This window comes from Bombina bombina, chromosome 5 (genome assembly GCF_027579735.1).
Source record: "Bombina bombina isolate aBomBom1 chromosome 5, aBomBom1.pri, whole genome shotgun sequence".
Lineage (NCBI taxonomy): Eukaryota > Metazoa > Chordata > Amphibia > Anura > Bombinatoridae > Bombina > Bombina bombina.
This window is the reverse complement of record NC_069503.1, coordinates 332,719,705-332,739,569: the sequence shown is the minus strand read 5'-3', so window position 1 is coordinate 332,739,569 and position 19,865 is coordinate 332,719,705. Positions and strand designations below refer to the sequence as shown.

Genomic DNA, 19,865 nt, shown 5'->3' with positions numbered 1-19,865 from the left:
GCGCCCACTGATGGGGCACAGGGCGAGTCGCTATGCACAATAACTGCAGGGGTCCAGGGAGGCCAAGGGCTTGTTGCTGCAGGTGCTCAGGGCGTTCATTCAGTCAGGGAGCGCGTGGTCAGAGAATCCCCCTATGTGGCAGGGCCAGCGAATGAATGGAGTGGTGATATGAATGACGAGAGGGCTAGAGGGGTCCCAGACAGGGCCGGGGGCAGTACTTCTACCCCGATTGGGGGCGGCAGTCAAGGGGGACACATGGCTGGCCTGGATACTCCCCTCTTGTTTGTTTCTCCCCCACAGGACATGGTGCCTACACCGCAGAGGACAGAGGGCCCGGGTACAACGGGAGTAGGACTATCTGTACAGCCGTCAGGCGGATCAGTGGCAGCTGCACCAGGAATATCTACCCCTTCAACATCGGCAGTTGGTGAGAGAAATGTATTTAATTTGTCACGCATCACTGACACCGACTATAGCACTGATTCAGACTCAGATGGTGGGAAGAAATTAGGGCTTAACAGTAAGGGGCAGCGTCGCATGTTCAAAATGTTAAGGCTATTGGTGGCTGAGCGTAATCAGGCTAGAGGTTTAGGTAGCATGGAGCAGCCTGCGCCGATAGCGGGGCAAAGCACAGCGGCAATATCCAAGGGCACTGGCCAGGGAGGCGAGAGCGCTGCGCAGCTGCAGGACATGTCAGTCAGTACCAGGAGGGTGGCGTTGCAGGGGGACTCTTATCCCTGCAAGATCCACTGCCTCCATGCACATCTCAAACCCAAGACGGTACAGAAAATCCGCGATCATAAATACGTCAATATGTTCGAGCTGTCCCTTGAGGCGCAGCGAGACAAAGAGCGTAGTGAGGATGGGACTGGGCCAAAGAAGATCCAGCGCCCAGATACATTTGAGGAGTGGAGGAAGTGCTTTCGGGTATTCTCCTCCTGCTACATCGAACAGAGGCTGGAGGCCGCGGTTGATGTAATTAAGTACGCGGAAATCATTGAATGTATCTATAATAGATATGGGGAAGGCATGTGGCGTGCTTATGATAGCGAATTTAGGCGGAAGATGGTCGGTAACCCGGTCTTGAACTTTGGGGTAAAAGACTTGGACCTGTGGTCCCTGCTCATACCGGAAAAGGGGGGGGCAGGAGTTTCCTTGCTGCGGTCAGGGCTCCAGAGGCCAACGGGCCCCATCAAGCGGAGAGGCAGGGAGTGCTGGAAGTACAATGAGAAGCAGTGTGACAAAGGAGCTTCCTGTTCCTTTCGGCATGCTTGCATGTACTGCAGCGGTCAACACCCAGGTGTTGAATGCCCGAAGCGGAGGGACGGAGGAGCCTTCCGTGGGGCAAAATCGGGGGGGGCTGGACAAAAGAGCTCCAACACCCCTGAAGCTGGACGCCATTAGACCTTGGCTGGCGGCCTACCCAGACAGGGTGTCGGCTGCCAACCTACTAGCGGGGATTGGCGAAGGTTTCAAGATACCAACATTGGGGTTGGTAATGGGGTCCTCGTCGCACAAGAATCTGAAGTCGGCTTACGAAATGCCGGGCGAAGTTAGGGTGAAACTGAGCAAAGAAATTGCTCTGGGAAGATTTGCTGGTCCATTTGAACAACCTCCCATCCCTGACCTGGTTATTTCCCCTTTAGGGGTGGTTCCCAAAAAGGAACCAGGGAAGTTCCGCCTGATTCAGCATTTGTCCTATCCGAAAGGGGGTTCCGTCAATGACGCAATAGACCCACTGATAAGCTCGGTGTCTTACCAATCGTTTGACCAGGCGTTGGAATTGGTGGTGGCGGCGGGTCCGGGCGCGCTGCTAGCCAAAATGGACATCGAATCTGCCTTTCGGTTACTCCCCATACACCCAGCATCTTTCAGACTGATGGGGTGTAAATTCGAGGGGAAGTATTTTGTAGACAAATGCTTGCCCATGGGTTGCTCGCTATCGTGTGCTTATTTTGAAGAGTTTAGCTCATTCTTGCACTGGGCCATTATCACGGCGGCCGGCGGGGGAATAGTCGCTCATTATCTGGACGACTTCCTGCTGGTTGGCGCCGCGAACACACGCGAATGCGATCGACTGATCGCAGTAATGCGTAGGCTAATGTCGAAATTTGGAGTGCCACTGGCTGAGGAAAAAACACAGGGCCCCTGTACAAGACTCACGTACTTGGGGATCGAAATTGACACTGCTGCAAGGCTATGTCGTCTCCCAGCCGATAAGGTGGAAGCAATGCTCTCGGCGGTGCGCAAAGCCAGGGCAGCGAAGAGCATGCCCCTGAGGGAGCTTCAGTCATTGCTAGGCTTACTCAACTTCGCGTGCAAAATTATACCCATGGGTCGCGTGTTTAACAGAAGGATGGAAGCTTTACTTTCCAGTCCGCACGGCACACGTAAAGTGTCGGTTTCGGAAGACATGCGGGAAGATTTGAAGGTATGGGAACTCTTCCTGCAAGGCTTCAATGGAACACTGCTGTGGCGCGCTCCTAGGGTTTCCAGTCAGACAGTGCACCTGCTGACGGATGCAGCTGGAGCAGCAGGTTATGGCGCCTATTTGGATGGGCAATGGAGCGCCGAGCCATGGCCCTTGTCATGGGTCCGAGCCGGACTGACAAGGAACTTGACACTTCTGGAGCTCTTTCCCATAGTTGTGGCTATGGAGCTCTGGGGGCCGGCGTTAAAGGATCGCTACATAGTGTTTTGGACGGACAACGCTAGCGTTGTGTTCGCCATAAATAGGTTGTCTGCGTCGTCACCGGTAGTTGTTAGGTACTTGCGACAGCTAGTGCTGAGGTGCTTGCAATACAATATTCAGTTTTCCGCGAGGCACGTTCCCGGGGTCAACAACACCCTGGCGGACGCACTCTCGAGGTTTCAATGGGAACAGTTTCGCAGACTGGCCCCTAACGCAGCAGCAGTTGGCTTACCTTGTCCCCACTCTATTTGGCAGTTGGCGGGGCAGGGAGGTCCATAGGGCACCTAGTGAGGGCATCCCTGGCGCCGAACACGTGGAGAGCTTATTCACAGCACTGGGGCGAGTGGGTAAGTTACTGTCACGAACAGGGCGCAGCGCCGGAAAGGGTCTCGAGGGATCTGTTCTTGGAGTGGCTGGCAGAGAAACACAGGCAAGGGACTTCGAAGGGCGCTATATCCAATAGAATAGCTGCAATCTCCTTCTTTTGCAATATGCTAGAGTGGCCCAATATCACGAAAGGTTTCCTGGTGAAGCAAGTGATTAAGGGCTGGGGAAGGCTCGAGGGTAGAGCGAAAGATGCGCGCGAACCTGTCACATTTTGTAGGCTAGCCAGGCTGGTGGACGCAATCGAGGGCATTTGCGTCGAACCCGGCGAAAGAGAACTGTTTCAGTGCATATTCTCCTTGGCGTTCTTTGCGGCCCTCAGGCCGGGCGAGCTGGTCGCAACCTCAAAGGATGCGGTTAACACGGGTATGCAGTTGGCTCATGTCAAACTGGCGGGCGATAATTTGTTATTGTTTATCCCGCACTCGAAGACTGACCAGGAGGGGAAAGGGGTGTGGATCACTCTGACTCCCTCAGCATCGGGCGTCTGCCCGGTTGTGAGTACAAGGGCCTACATGGCGCAGCGACCGCGGGGCCCCGCCCAGTTCTTAGTGCATTCCGACAGATCGAATCTCTCCCGGTACCAGTTCGCAGCTGTGCTCAGAAAGGTAGCGCTTGCAGCAGGTTTGGGGAAGTGTAGAATCACCCCCCATTCCTTCCGAATAGGGGCTGCCACCAGCGCGGTGGCGCTAGGTTGGAAGGGAGAACGCATACAGAAGTTGGGCAGATGGAGGTCCCAATGTTACAAGTCTTACGTGCGCCCCCCAGCTGAGGCCTAAGGGGTATTCGGTGTAGGAGTAAGGAAACAGGCGTTTTACAGTTGTTCTGGTTGTGTTGTTTAATTTTAGTCTAAGGTGATTGTCTATGTAATCCGTTTTTCAGGTGTGGCTACAGGTCCTTCTCGCATCTGGATAATAGGGCACTCCTACGTGCACTGGGCGGCACTGAAGGCCCATTCTCTTCCTGAGGGGCAGCAGTTGGGGATTCCGACGTCTAAGGCATCAATACGGTGGTTGGGCCGTAGAGGCTTACAGTGGGATGGTTTGCCTGCCCTCCTCCAGAATGCCAGACATAGATGGGGACAGCCCCACATCATCCTCCTTCACATGGGGGGAAATGATATAGGGAGTGCACCGGCTCTGGACCTCATCAATGCGATGAGGTCGGATGTCAAGTGGATCTGTACCACGTTCCCGGGGGTTAGGCTGGCTTGGTCCAACATAATCCCCCGGCTGCGTTGGAGATATTTTCCCACACCTAGGATAGCATATAGGGTTAGAAAAAAAGTTAACAGGGAGCTGGGTAGAGCAGTACTAGAGGTAGGGGGTTTTGTGGTCCGCCATGAACTGATCTCAGCGGACAAAAAAGGGCTGTATCACCCGGACGGGGTGCACCTGTCCGACGAAGGGCTGGTGATCTTCCTGGTGGACCTCAAAACGGCTCTGGTTAGTAATATTTAGCGGGTGGCGGCAAGAGCCCGGTTTATGTGGGAGTGCCTGTCTCTTGTGGCGGGAGGTCGTAGCCATCAACAATTGAGGGCGGAGTCTGCAGAGGTGACAGTCGGGCTAATGGGCGGGGGTGATGTCCTCAGGTCGTGACCTGGGGGGCCCCGCCCCGCGGGTCTGCTGGCTGAAGATCCTTTAGGACGTCCGCGCCTATTAGACGGAATGGGGTGGGGCCACATTTGCGCCCCACCCTTGGCATTTGCAATTCCACAACATCTGGCTGCGACCTCTTGTCATATGGAGCTAATAGTTTACTAGGCCTCGAATGCCGCCACAGGTTAAATATTTGAATGACTTCCGTTGAAGTCAAGTTAATATTTGTTAATAAATATGACCATCGTTATGGTCTTTAAATCCCAGCTATCTGTGTCGTGTCTTTATTTATAAGTTAAGTAGTTATGTTAAGTTGTTTTTGTAAGGGGTTGGAACTACCAGATACAGCATCAGCCCTTAGGGGAATGAAAGGTAGCAGAGTCTCCTGTAATGGAGTTAAGGGATGAGCTGACAGGCTAGTGGAAAATCCCAGTGCAGTGTAGTAGCAACAATGTTGCAAAGTGAGGGGAGGTCTTAGGCTCACCTAATATAAAGGAAGTTCTGGAACAATCTGGCCTCTTCCACCTGGGATTTTGCAAGGAGAAAGTTTCCCTCCCTCCCAACCCTATTGTTAAATGGTTAATTAAGTAGTTGCTAATGCAACATTTTTAGGCGTCATTCAGGCAGATGGCTTCCCGGACGGGTTGCTGGTCCTTTAGATGCGAAAGGCAGGGATGGGGTTAGTTGACCTAGTCTTGGTAAGACCTTAGCCGTAATTTATTTGCTTCCTGGATGAGCTTTGCTGCAGGGCTTGGCCATACCAGTGCCTTAGAGGCTGAAGCGCATCATAACATCCACGTATCTCCTAATGGCGGGAGGTCGTAGCCATCAACAATTGAGGGCGGAGTCTGCAGAGGTGACAGTCGGGCTAATGGGCGGGGGTGATGTCCTCAGGTCGTGACCTGGGGGGCCCCGCCCCGCGGGTCTGCTGGCTGAAGATCCTTTAGGACGTCCGCGCCTATTAGACGGAATGGGGTGGGGCCACATTTGCGCCCCACCCTTGGCATTTGCAATTCCACAACATCTGGCTGCGACCTCTTGTCATATGGAGCTAATAGTTTACTAGGCCTCGAATGCCGCCACAGGTTAAATATTTGAATGACTTCCGTTGAAGTCAAGTTAATATTTGTTAATAAATATGACCATCGTTATGGTCTTTAAATCCCAGCTATCTGTGTCGTGTCTTTATTTATAAGTTAAGTAGTTATGTTAAGTTGTTTTTGTAAGGGGTTGGAACTACCAGATACAGCATCAGCCCTTATTATATCAATTGCCAGTAACATCAGTCGTTGTTAGCTCACATTCATGTTGAGAGCTTTTGGATATAAACTTAATTTATGACTCCAATGTCTGTCCATGATCATAAGTAGTTTTGAATAATTCCTAGAGATAATAACTAGAGAGGTAACTTGAAAGTCTTGTGGTCCTTTTAAACATAATCCCCCCACTTTCTGCCTCTCTGTTTCCAGCTCAAAAGTTGGCACTCATTCTTCATCTGTCATTTAGAAGTATTCTCTCAGTTCTGTCATTCAGTTATTTAATTCCAAAAAATAATTCTTAAAAATGTGTAAATATATACATAATGTAAACTTAGCTATGGTTATACTAGTTATGTGCAGTATGTGTGTATATATATCATGTTAGTGGTCCACGGGATTCTAAATTGTGAGTTTAGTGGTCCCTGAGGTCCGAAAGGTTGGCAACTCCTGATCTAAAGGACTGTATGGACATCACTTCCCTACTGATGTTAATTATAACCACTGATATAATTTGTTTCTGCACATTGGTCTCAACAGTAAAGTCTGAAAGCTGGAAGATAAAGTTCATAGAACAACATTTTGCTTGGTAAAAGCAACACAGCCTGAATGTGTATATGTGATATTTTGTTTGTCTTTATGTGTGAGAGAAATAGTGATTTTTGAATGTATGTGATTTTTTTTAAGACAGAGAAAACCTATTTGGGCAAATATGACTGTGTGTGTAAATATAAGAAAAATAGAACACATGCGTATATGTGAGTATGGGACAGAAACACCCTATATGTGACAGATAACAGCTTTGTGTGCATGTGAGTGATATACAGCAGGGATGTATAATAGTGTGAAGTAGCCTGTGATCAGAATTCATGCTCTGCAGATTCTCTCAGACACATGCCCATATAGAACCTTAAATCAAACACATAGTCCTGGAGCCCTTCTTTGCCATATACACCCAGCCTTTTCCCTCTGCCATGTAGCTCCTGTCAATCAAATGCCACATCAGATCTCCGATTTACCTGGTTAGCAACAGTAATCCACATAAAGACAGGGAATCTCTTATATAAAATAGTAAATCTTTACATAACATCTTTACTACGTTAGCAGTGATGTCACTAATTATGAGATACATGGTATCACAAGGGAGTCTTAATTGGTTTAAATTGCTATAAATGTAATACCATACTTGGGTGTGGAAGAAAATATGAAATGCATACAGAAAGAAAATATAAATCTTTTAATATTAAACTGGGAATACAAGAAAGTTGTATTTGTGGTTATGTATCTGGGTCCTTGAACCTAAAAACAAAAAAACAAATAAATACAAAATAATTACAAAAAAAAGCGTTAGTAGTTTTCCGTATTTGAAGAATTAATCTAAAAACAAAAAAGGAACCCGAGTTCTTGTTGTAGTGTAGTATTTAAACTTGTAATAAAAATGGAAATGCAAATTCTCTTAGGAATTGTCTAGGCATTCTTAAAATTCCTTATTTTATTTATTCCTGCCAGCTGTGGGGAATAGCTATTTCACATATCTATGTAATTTATGTATAGTAATATGCACAGTAATATATACACTTTTGTAAAATAAAAACATGGGATTAATGGTGAGGTGATTTTGAATAATAATCAACAGTCCTGGGATTTAAACTCTCGACCTTTCATAAACAGAACAAGTGAGTTAAGCATTACATGACAGCAGCTTTGTAGATTTATATTTGGTATTAAAATGTCAATTGAGAGCTCAGTTTTACAGAATGTTTTTCACTTGCAATAGTTTTGCCTTTTACATATGTTTGATCATCAGGTGTGTGTATTGGTATCTTCATAGCCCTCTAGGCTACAACTCCATTCAGATCAATATATGGGACTACAAGTCACCAGGGATAGGCATGGACCAAGGCTGTGGAGGACATTTTCCAAAGTACAAACCTTAGTGAAGGACACCAAGGTATATTTCAAATTAAAAACATCATTATATAGTGCTGGGTGTTGTTATACAGATGCAGATACCACTGTTCCTATATCCAGCCCTCCTCCGGCTATACCCATGTGCCAGTGTCACTACTGTGTCATTATATAGTGCTTGGTGTTATTATACTGATGCAGATACACATGCAGTATTTAACGCAGGCTTTATTTATTCAATATCACCCAATATCACTAGCAGTCTCTTGACAAGCCACTAACTTTATTCACACTACATATTTTCCCTTTCCTATTATTCAATCAGAAAGAAAAGATAAACTAAGGTTGTGAATCACAACCTTAGTATATCATAATAAACCTCAGGTGCCTGTTAAAGTGCTTTACATTTGCATATAAAGCTCCAGGGACACAGTGCCAGCTTGCTTCTTGAATCTTCCCTCTCTCTCAGTCTCCCTCAGAGTTACTTTCCCGCAACTGAGCGGCATCAAGGAGGAGTCAGGACCTGCATTTATCTGCCCTACTCCTCTCTCCCCAATTTAAAATGGCCAGCGGAGACTGCAAGAGCCAGTCACAGACACCTTGCCTATCCCTGCAAGTAGCCTAGATTCATATATCAATACTGAGCATGTCTTGAATTTTTGACCCCTGTTTTCTTCCTTTGAGCATGCTCTCTCTCTCTCTCTCTCTCTCTCTCTCTCTCTCTCTCTCTCTCTCTCTCTCTCTCTCTCTCTATATATATATATATATATATATATATATATATATAAAAAAATCTAACTTTGTTATTATAATTATCAGTTTTTTCTACAGCACCAGCAGATTCTGCAGCACTATAAACATAGGTATAATATCCAAAAGTAGAATTTATAGGAGAAAAATGGGTAGAGGGCCCTGCCAAGAGTTGCACTATTGTTAATCAGATCTCATGAAGGTAATTTACAATACAGCTGGGCTTGTAGGCTTACATCTTAAGCGGGTTCAAGGGGATGGCAAAAGGAGTAGATGAATTGAGGTAAGAAAAGGTTAGCATGCCTTGTATGCATTCCTAAACAGTAGAGTCAATAAGAAAGACTTGAAGCTTTGAAAACTAGGGGAGAGTCTTGAAGAGCGAGAAAGTTCAACAAAATAGGGGCCATTCTGGAGTTCTGTAGATGAGAATGTGAGGCGGTAACAAGAGAGTAGAAGAGAAGAAGGTCATCAGCAAAGCAAAGGGGATGGGAGTGACAGTATCTGGAGACGAGGTCTGAGATATAGGGGGGGGGAGCAGTGTTATCGTGTACCTTGAATGTCACAGTCAGTATTTTGTATTTTATAATGGAGGCTAGAGGGGAAAAGTGAAAGGAATTGGCAGAGAGGTGAAGCAGATGAAGTGTAACATAAAAGGAAGATCAGATTGGCACAGGCATTCATTATGGATGGCAAAGGAGATAGACGGCAGCTAGGGAAACCAGAGAGGATGGAGTCAAGGCAGGAAACTATGAGAGAGTGGATTAACATCTTAGTTGTGTCTTGAGTGAGGAATTTTGGAGATGTCTTTAAAGGGACATTAAGCACTTTAGAGAGGGTAATATAAAATGATAAATCGTAAATATTAGATCTGAAGAAAGGGACATTTGATCCCTAAAACTTCATCAAATAAATGTAGTCACTTTGTCTTAAATTCCTGAGAGTGCATCTTTTTTTACTGGAATATATATATATATATATATATATATATATATATATATATATATATATATATATATGAAAGCCAAAGAGAGCACTCGCCTTCAATACATTTTCACTTTGATTGAAGGCGAGTGCTCTCTTTGGCTTTCTTATTAACATATTGTGTGATGCGCTCCAAGCTTAGTTGAGCATAGTGAGTGCTGAACTTTTTGTATTATATATATATATATATATATATATATATATAAATAAATCTGCAATATACTTTCATTATTTATTTTGTCCCCTTTTCCTGTAATTCCATTCTGAAACTGTGAGCTTTTCGGTTACTTTTAGAAATGGAAGTGCAGAACACTCTTATATTCCACACAGCCATTGGCTTCACACTATAGTAACCTATTTAAAACTGTCCCTAATTGGCCACAGCAAAGAAGGTAATTGAAATTGCTCTCATTGATTTAATGACTTTAAAACTTAACTTTAAAAAATACATCTATGTGTTATTCTTAGTCTAATCTTTCCTTTGAATGCTTCATTCTATCTAGAATTTATTTAGTGTTTAATGTCCCTTTAAGGTGGACATGACAGGGATTGGTCAAAGACTGGATGTGAGGAATGAAAGAAAGAGCTGAGTCAAGTGTGCATGTGGGACTGAGGTAATGATGTTATTATCAACATTTGAAGAAAATGTGGGGGTGGAGATTTTGGAATAATAAGTGTAATTAGGAGCTCACTTATGGAGAGATTTATCTTAAGGAAGTGGATGAAATATTGGAAAGACAGTGACACAATTTCGCAAGGAATGGGATAGGTCTGGTGCAGAAAGGTAGATTTGGGTGTCATCAGCATACAAATTATATTGAAACCCGTGGGACTTAATTATGGAATCTAAGGATGATTTGTAGATTGAGAAGAAAAGGGGATGAAGGACAGAGCCTTGTAGTACCGTAATAGAAGGTACAGTTAGATAGGTAGGAGGAGTACCACGAAAGGGCTGTGTCACAAATGTTGAAGGTTTGGGGGGTTTGGAGCAAGAGAGGATGAACAACAGTACCAAAGGCTGCTAACAGATCGAAAAGGATTAACAAAGAGAAGTAGCCTTTCAATTTTGCTGTAAGTAGGTCATTAGTAACCTTAATGATTAGTGTATCTGTGGAGTGTTGTGGTGAAATCTAGATTGCAATAGATCAAGGAGTTTAATATGAGGAAATGTAATAAACATGTATACACTAGCCTTTCTAAATGTATTGAAGCAAGGGGGAGTAGTAAAATAGGGCGATAGTTAGATGAGAAGGTTGGGCCGAGAAAAGTGTTTTTGAGGATATATTTGTCTAGTGCATGTTTAACGGCTGAAAGAAATATAATAGTGCTGAGGGAGAGATTGAAAATATGTGTGAGGATTGGAGTAAGAGTAGAACTGAGCTTGTTGCAACAGAGCAAGAGTTCCAGAATGCACAAGCAAAGACAGTGTTGGCTTTAAAAACACATGAAATTAGAGTAAGGTTTCCAAAGTTCTGGTTACTAGGTCTGTAAAAAGGCACACATGGGTGGGTGAGATCAGGAAGTCGTTCGGGACTAGGATTGGGAGAGATATCACCAGCAGCTATGATGAGCAGGAAGAGTGACATAAAATGAGATAGAGATTTGCAGTATTGAGAAAGTCTTTAGGATGTGGAGCAGGGAGAAAGAGAGAGTTTAGTAATGTGTGAAGTTCATGAGAGCAAAAGTGAGTTGAGGATAAAAGATATGGACCAACAAATGTAGCAGGCAGTAAGGGGGAAGGATTGAATGAATAATACATTTTGTTATAACTTTAAACCTTTTTAGCTCACCAGCCACTACTAATATTTTTACATGAATAAAAAAGCACCTACTAGATACTGAAACCTGTCTGCATACCACAATTCATAAAGACTGGTAAAGCACCTGAAAAAAAACTGGTTAAACATTGAATAGTATAGAGAACTTAACTCTTGTACAACAAATACATTTTCTATTTATGAATAGAATTGATACAGCGCACAATATTCTTTAATGCAATAGCACAAAACGTCAGTTCAAGGCAGAAGAGCAGAATTTGTTTTAATGCTCATTAAATTCTAAAGAGGGAAGTTGTGCTCACAATTACTGCTTATAAACTGCAACAGCTCAGTGCAGAGCCGACCAGCTGCATTAACTGACTTCTCTTCTGTGATCAAGGATGCAGACATGTCCAAGCCCCTGACTGACCTGGAGAAGAGGAAGCAGATCAGCATCAGAGGCATAGTCGGGGTTGAGAATGTCTCTGAGCTGAAGAAAAACTACAACAGGCACTTGCAGTTCACTCTTGTTAAAGACAGTAATGTCACCACCACCAGGGACTACTACTTCGCCCTGGCCCAGGACTCAGCAGTATTACTATGAGAAGGATCCCAAGAGAATCTACTACCTGTCTCTGGAATTTTACATGGGCCACACATTACAGAACACAATGATAAACAATGGAGGTCTTGGCCATCTTGCTGCATATTTTTTGGATTCCATGGCAACCCTTGGACTTGCTGCTTATGGTTATGAAATTCAATATAAATATGGAATATTCAATCAGAAGATCAAAGATGGCTGGTAGATTGAGGAAGCTGATGACTGGATCAGACATGGAAATCCATGGGAAAAAATGTCCTGAATACATGCTGCCTGTCCACTTTTATGGACGTGTAGAAAACACAAAAACTGGAGTAAGATGGGTGGACACTCAAGTTTGTCCTTGCAATGCCTTATGATACCCCAGTCCCTGGCTATATGAACAACACAGTGAACACCATGAGGTCTGCACGAGCGCCTAATGACTTCAAACTCCGGGTCTTTAATGTCGGAGATTACATACAAGCAGTACTGGACAGAAACCTGGCTGAGAATATCTCCCGTGTCCTCTATCCAAATTATAATTTATTTGAAGGTAAAGAGCTGCGCCTGAAGCAGGAATACTTTGTTGTGGCTGCCTCTCTACAGGACATCATATGTCGCTTCAAAGTATCAAAATTTGGTTCACGTGAATCTGTTTGAACTGGTTTTGACTCCTTTCCTGAAAAGGTAGCAATTCAGCTTAACGATACACACCCTGCAATGCGAATTCCTGAGCTGATGAGAATTTTTTTGGATATTGAGAAGCTTCCTTGGGACAAGGCCTGGGAAATCACAAAGAAGACCTTTGCCTACACAAACCACACTGTGCTACCTGAAGCTTTAGAGCGCTGGCCTGTCGAACTTTTTGAAAACCTGTTGCCAAGACATCTACAAATTATCTATGAAATAAACCAGCGGCACCTAGATCACATTGCTGCTCTGTATCCTGGGGACTCTGACTGGTTGCAGCGCATGTCCTTGATTAAAGATGATGGAGTAAAGAGAGTAAACATAGCTCACCTGTGCATCGTTGGATCACAAGCTGTTAATGGAGTGGCCCAGATTCATTCAGACATTGTCAAAAACAAAGTGTTTAAAGACTTCAGTGACCTAGAGCCAGAGAAGTTCCAAAACAAGACAAATGGAATTACTTCTAGATGTTGACTTCTGCTGTGCAACCCGCCTGGACTTGCGGAGCTTATAGCAGAGAGAATTGGAGAAGGTTATGTTATATGAAAAATTTGAACAAATTCATAAATGACATTGCTTTTATTCATGATGTTTCCAAAGTGAAGGAGGAAAACAAGCTGAAATTTGCCCAGTACCTGGAGAACGAATACAAAGTGAAGATCAATCCGTCATCCATGTTTGATGTGCATGTGAAAAGAACCCATAAATATAAGTTTCAGTTGCTGAACTGCCTTCATGTAATTACCATGTACAACCTCAAAGCTAATCCCAAAATGGATTTTGTTCCCCGGACTGTGATAATTGGAGGAAAAGCTGCTCCAGGATACTACATGGCGAAGCTGATCATTAAACTCATCACGGCTGCTGCAGATATTGTGAATAATGACTTTTGTGTGGGTTCAAAGCTGAAAGTTGTTTACTTGGAAAACTACAGAGTCATTGGCTGAGAAAGCGATTCCGGCAACAGATTTGTCAGAACAGATTTCCACAGCAGGCACTGAAGCCTCTGGCACAGGGAACATGAAATTCAAGCTGAATGGAGCACTGACCATAGGCAAAATGGATGGAGCCAATGTGGAAATGGCAGAAGAGGTGGGGGAAGAGAACCTGTTTATCTTTGGCATGCGAGTAGAGGATGTTGCAGAACTGGAGAAGGCCGGGTACAATGCTCTAACTTACTATGAAAAACTCCCAGAACTAAAGAAGGCTATGGATCAGATAAAAGGAGGCTATTTTTCACCAGCAAAGCCAAATCTATTTAAAGATGTAGTGGACATGCTTTTCTACCATGATAGGTTTACAGTCTTTGCAGATTATGAAGCATTTGTCAAGTGTCAGGAATTGTACAATAATTCCAAGGAATGGACAAAGTGATCAAGAACATAACAGCCTCTGGAAAGTTTTCCAGTGACAGAACCATTAAGAAGTATGCCAAGAATATATGGGGTGTGGAACAATCTGACTTGAAGATTCCTCCACCAAATGAACCATGAGAAGCAATTGATGAAGCTGTTAAAGGAGCAAAACCTAAAAGTTCTGTTCAGAGAGCCTAGATTAAACTGCACTTATTATAATGTTCATCTACAATTGCTGAAAGCTGTAAAATGTGAAATCTAACCAAACTGAAAGAAAAGACTTTCTCTAGTACAAGCAATGTATCTTGCTTTGCAAAAGAATAACAGTTTTATACTGTGGTGAAACCGCACATTTATATATCTTTGAATAACTGCTTAATATTTTCAGAATGTCTTTATATTAAGAGTTCCTTTCAGTAAACTGTAATGTAGCTTTATTGGCACTAAGAAAAAAAAAGAAAAAAAAGAAAGAAAGAAATTCTAAAGAGGCAATTTTTGTTTGTGTATATATATATATATAATTAATTAATTTATTTATTTATTTATAGTGTCTATTAAATTGCTTAAATTACAATTTTGCAACTGCAATGCTTCCATGCCCTCATAATACATTTACAAGGACAGATTTGTTTCATAGACTTTTAGATGATTAAGCAGCGTAGAACAGAACAGTCAAAGCAGTAATCTGGCCAGAATGCTCCTTGGTAATAATCACAAAGAATAACCTGATATAAAGTGGCCTTTGGTTCTAGGAGACAAAATGAATTATTATGTCTAGAAAAGGTTATAGTACAAGACATTGCATTCTGCATGAAGGACAGCTTCAGCCTCGTCTTGATTAAGGTAACCCAATATAACGTAATACTGTAAGAACATAAAGCAGTAATTAGACATTTTTATTTCAACAAAATCATAACAAAAAAGGAGAAGCATGAATCATATTTCACTTTGTCATATGAGTAATTTATAGAGAGTAAAGTCAAAATTAAAGTTGAAGGATAAGCCTAGGTAGGCTTACGAGAAACAATGCACAACTGGGAGCTAGCTGATATTTGGTTGCTATGCACGTTTAATTCACCAGATGTGCTCATCTACCTCCCAGTAGTGAATTGCTGCTCTAGAGCTGACTTTCCAACAAAGGATAGGAAGAGCATTAAGCAAATTTGGTAATTGCACACGGTATCATGAAACGTTAATTTTACTATGTTTCTGTGGATGGGCTGCAAATAAAAGTGAGTGCTGAATAGCTTACCATTATGTTCTCTACAGCTCCTGCTGCAACAGACAAAACACATCTCTTGGTCTAGTGGACCTGATTCGCACTGTCGGATCAGGTCCGCCAGACCTTTGATAAATGTTCCCCTTAATATTTATTAACAATTTATTTAAAGCAATACTATTTCAAATCCTTTAAACATGACGTCTAAGATTTGACAGACGCAAAAACAAAAACCTATAAGACAATTTCCAGAGCATTACAGAGAGCTGGATAAAATGCTACAGTAGAGAGAAATATTAGCCAAAAATGAGATGCCCCTTTCCCCATATGTTAAGCTACTGCAAGTTAAGTTTCTTTCATGATTCAGCATATAATTTTAAACAACTTTCCAGTCTTTTAAATTTGCTTCATTCTTTTGGCATCCTTTGTTGAAGGAGCAGCAATGCACTACTGGGAACTAGCTGAACACATCGGGTGAACCATTTACCAGAGGCATATATGTGCAGCCACCAATCGGCAGCTATCTCCCAGTTGTGCACTGCTGCTCCTGAGCCTACCTGGGTATGCTTTTCAGCAAAGGATACAAAGAGAATGTATATAAAAGAAGTAAATTGGAAAGTTGTTTCAAATTACATACTCTATTTGAATCATGAAAGTTTTTTTTTTTTTTTTACTTTGCTGACCTTTAAAGGGACATAAAACCAAAACCTTTCCTTTAAAGGGACATTAAAAACAACATACCTTTTTAAGCATAGTATTATGGTTATTTCCCACCTCTGTCTAGTCATGGGTCTGTCATGTTGATATCTATATTTCACTTAATTCCAGTACTGCACATCTGCAGCCACTCACCTTCAGATACTTGCCGTGTAACCTAGGTTCCATATCGTAACACCCATGATTAGAGGGAGGTTCATGAAATTAATTTAGTGTCCCTTTAATGATTCAGATTGAGCACACAATTTTAAACAACATTCCAATTTACAGCTATTATCTAATTAGCATAGTTCTTGTGGCATCCTTTGTTGAAAAACATACCACGATAGGCTCAGAAGCTGGGAGCTAGCTGCTCATTGGTGGCTGCTCATATATACCTCTTGTGATTGGCTTAAAATATGTTCGGCTAGCTCCCAATAGTGCATTGCTTCTTTTTCAACAAAGGCTACCAAGAGAATGATGCAAAATTGATCATAGAAATTTGTTATAAAGTTGTTTAAAATTACATGATCTATCTGAATCACGAAAGAACATTTTTGGGTTTCATGTCCCTTTAAATCAATAGATAAACTTGTACTACCCAAATGTACATGGGAGGATCAGCCATTAAAGGGATATGAAACACAACATTTTTCTTTCATGATTCAGACAGAGCATACAATTTAAAAAAAGTTTCCAATGTATTCCTATTATCAAATTTGCTTCATTCTCATGTTATTCTTTGTTAAAGCTATATCTAGATAGGTAGCGTGCACGTCTGGAACACTACATGACAGGGAATAGTGCTGCTATTTAGTGTTCTTTCTAATAAATAAAACTGCTGCCATATAGTTCTGCAGACACGTGCGCACTCCTATGCTTACCTTCCTGCTTTTAAACAAAGGATAACAAGAAAATGAAGAAAATGTATTAACAGAAGTAATAAAGAAAGTTGTTTAAAATTGTATTTTCTATCTGAATCATGAAAGAAAAAATTGGGGTTTTATGTCCCTCTAAGCATATTAAAGGGACCCTGAACCCAATTTTTTTCTTTTGTGATTCAGATAGAGCATGCAATTTTAAGCAATTTTCTAATTTACTCCTATTATCAATGTTTCTTCATTCTCTTGGTATCTTTATTTGAAAATCAAGAATGTAAGTTTAGAAGCCAGACCATTTTTAGTGAACAACCTGGGTTGTTCTTGCCGATTAGTGGATACATTCACCCACCAATAAACAAGTGCTGTCCTGCTAAGCAAAAAATTGGCTTGCTCCTTAGCTTAGATGCTTTTTTTTTTTTCAAAAAAACATAGCAAGAGAACGAAGAAAAAATTATATTAATTAGAAAGTTGCTTAAAATTGCATGTTCTGGTCTCTATTTATCAAGGTCTGTCGGACCTGGTCCGACAGACCTCACTGAATACGGCGAGCACTACGCTCGCCGTATCCAGCATTGCACCAGCAGCTCACAAGAGCTGCTGGTGCAACGCAGCCCCCTGCAGACTCGCGGCCAATAGGTCGCCAGCATGGGGGTGTCAATCAACCCGATCGTACTCGATCAGGTTGATTTCCGGCGATGTCTGTCCGGTTATGCTTCATAACTGCTGTTTCTGGCGAACCTGCAGGCTCGCCAGAAACACGGGGCATCAAGCTCCATTCGGAGCTTGATAAATATGCCACCCTATCTGAATCATGCAAGCAACAATTTGGGTTCAGTGTCCCTTTAAACAGATCCTGTAGCAGAATATCTAAAACCCCTAAAGCTCATTGGGGAAGTACAGGAGTACACCAGGTGTGCAGGTTTTGTTTTTGGGGGTTTTCCAGCTGCTAAATAGGACAGGCGTGAGACTTGAAAAAAGTAAACTACTGTATTTAATAAACAGTTTAATTTTCTACTATTCTGTTCCTTTATAAAGGAAGTTTGATAATTAAGGGGATATTACAATTGTTTTTCATTGTTGTATTTATTACATTTTAAATGATTTATTATAGTATATTTTATAGTCTGTTTTGTTATGCTTAAAACCAATATACTGTAGATGTGGGAGTTCTTCTGTCAATGAGCAATCCTTTGAGTTGAGTTGTGCACAAACACGTACAGAGTTCATTCATATGGGTCATTTTTTTCTTCTTCAAGTTTAATGTCATTTTAATACTAATGCATCAAATTAGTACGATGTGTAGACAGAAAGGATTGCCCTTTGCAAAAAGAAGTTTTATCAGACAAGCAATGAAAGTCTATAAACAGGCAAATACACACTCCTAATTGCTTCAAAATAAAAACAAAATAAATTAATTCTGTGTTAAGGGACAAGATTGGAAGACATTATAGATGGATAATTAGTTTATGAAACCAAACCATAACAATAGGTACTTAGCGATGTGAGTTAATGGCGGATTAGTGGATAATACATTTGTTAGGTAGTTTGCGATGTTGGGGTTAATACTTTCACTAGGTAGATTGCGATGTGGGTGAATGGCGGATTAGAGGTTAATAGTTTAATTAGGCATACTGTGTTGTGGGCGGTTGTGGGTTTAGGGGTTAAGACATTTATTATTAGTTGCGATGTGGGGGGATTGCGGATATATGGGTTTTACATGTCTGGTTTATTTTTGGGTGGCGGGTTAGACTTTTACAGGAGATTTGATATTTATTTATTTTTTATTTTCTTAGGCGCCGACAGTTTCTAAAGTGCCATAACTCACAGGCGACTCCAGAAATGTGTATTTACGCACATTTCTGGACATCGCTAGTTTATCCAACTTACATCTTTTTATGAACTGCCGGCACAGTATATGTGATACCCCGATGTGCGAGGTGAAATTACGGGTGGCAGTTACGCTGAAGCCTGCGCCGCATATGAAATCTCGCTCTAGATGTGTTCATCTTGCTGCCAGTAGTGCAATGCTGCTACTTCCGAAAAGGATAAACAAGAGAACAAAGCAAATTTGATAATGGAAGTAAATTGGAAAGTTGTTTAAAATTGTATGTTCTATCTAAATCATGAAAGAAAATTTGGGGGATTGCTGTCCCTTTAAAGTACCTTTTAAGTGTTGGGTTCACGCACAATCTGAAATACCACTTTTGCTTTTAAACTTTTGAAAACCAGATATTAACTGTTACGGTTTTCTTTTGTGCATTAAAAAAACATGGTGCATAGCAAATTTTACCAACAATTTCCCTACTTGAGCAGAATTTTTGAGATCCATCAGCTTAGCACTCAAACATTATCCAACAAGAACTTTAGTACAGGCAAATGTACAGCTTTTTTTTTTTTTTTTAAAACATGCCCGAGACTTGGTTAGGAGTCATTTGGGAATCCCTGTATTTTAATCCAGCCACTGGCAGTTAACTTTCAAATGACTGCATTATATTAAGAGTCATATGGCACAATTAATTCATGAATAGCGGGTTTGAACAGGACGCTTAACCGGGGGGAGTTTTTGTATAATACACAACTATGTGATTCGGTACCGCTAACTGGACCTATGTGTACTTAGTTATCTCTTGGCACCACAGTTATTGAGACAAGGTGTAGGATTTGGTAAAGCTCAGAATCTTCTTTTTATATTCCTATTGCAGTTGCACCAATCAAGTATTAAAGTATAACTTAATGTCCGGTTGCAATATTTCTAGCCGTGTGCTACACTTAACGACTAGCAAACCTGTCAACTAACTAATATTTGAGCTTTCAGGCGTAAGAACTCACAATGCTAATATATAATGGCAACAAATGCTGCTACACTTAATTCTATTACCAATTCTAACAACATCCTGAGAATCTAAAAGTCAAATATGCCCTTTTACAACTAATCTAGACCAATACAATAATATATTAGAAGTGCACATTGAAAAGGTTCTTGCAATAGAGATATTGGGACCTATATATCAAGCTCCGAAAGGAGCTTGACAGCCCGTGTTTCTGGCGAGTTTTCAGACTCGCCAGAAACAACAGTTATGAAGCAGCGGTCACAAAGACCGCTGCTCCATAA

At 42.0% G+C, this 19,865-nt stretch overlaps 1 protein-coding gene and 1 pseudogene across 3 annotated transcripts in view; one reads left to right on the top strand and one right to left on the bottom strand.

Moving 5' to 3' along the window:
• Positions 1-19,865, bottom strand: part of HDAC9 (histone deacetylase 9) — a 2,434,493-nt gene that overhangs the window by 1,741,832 nt on the left and 672,796 nt on the right. The window lies entirely within an intron of this gene.
• On the top strand, positions 11,736-14,117 carry LOC128660332 (glycogen phosphorylase, liver form-like; annotated as a pseudogene).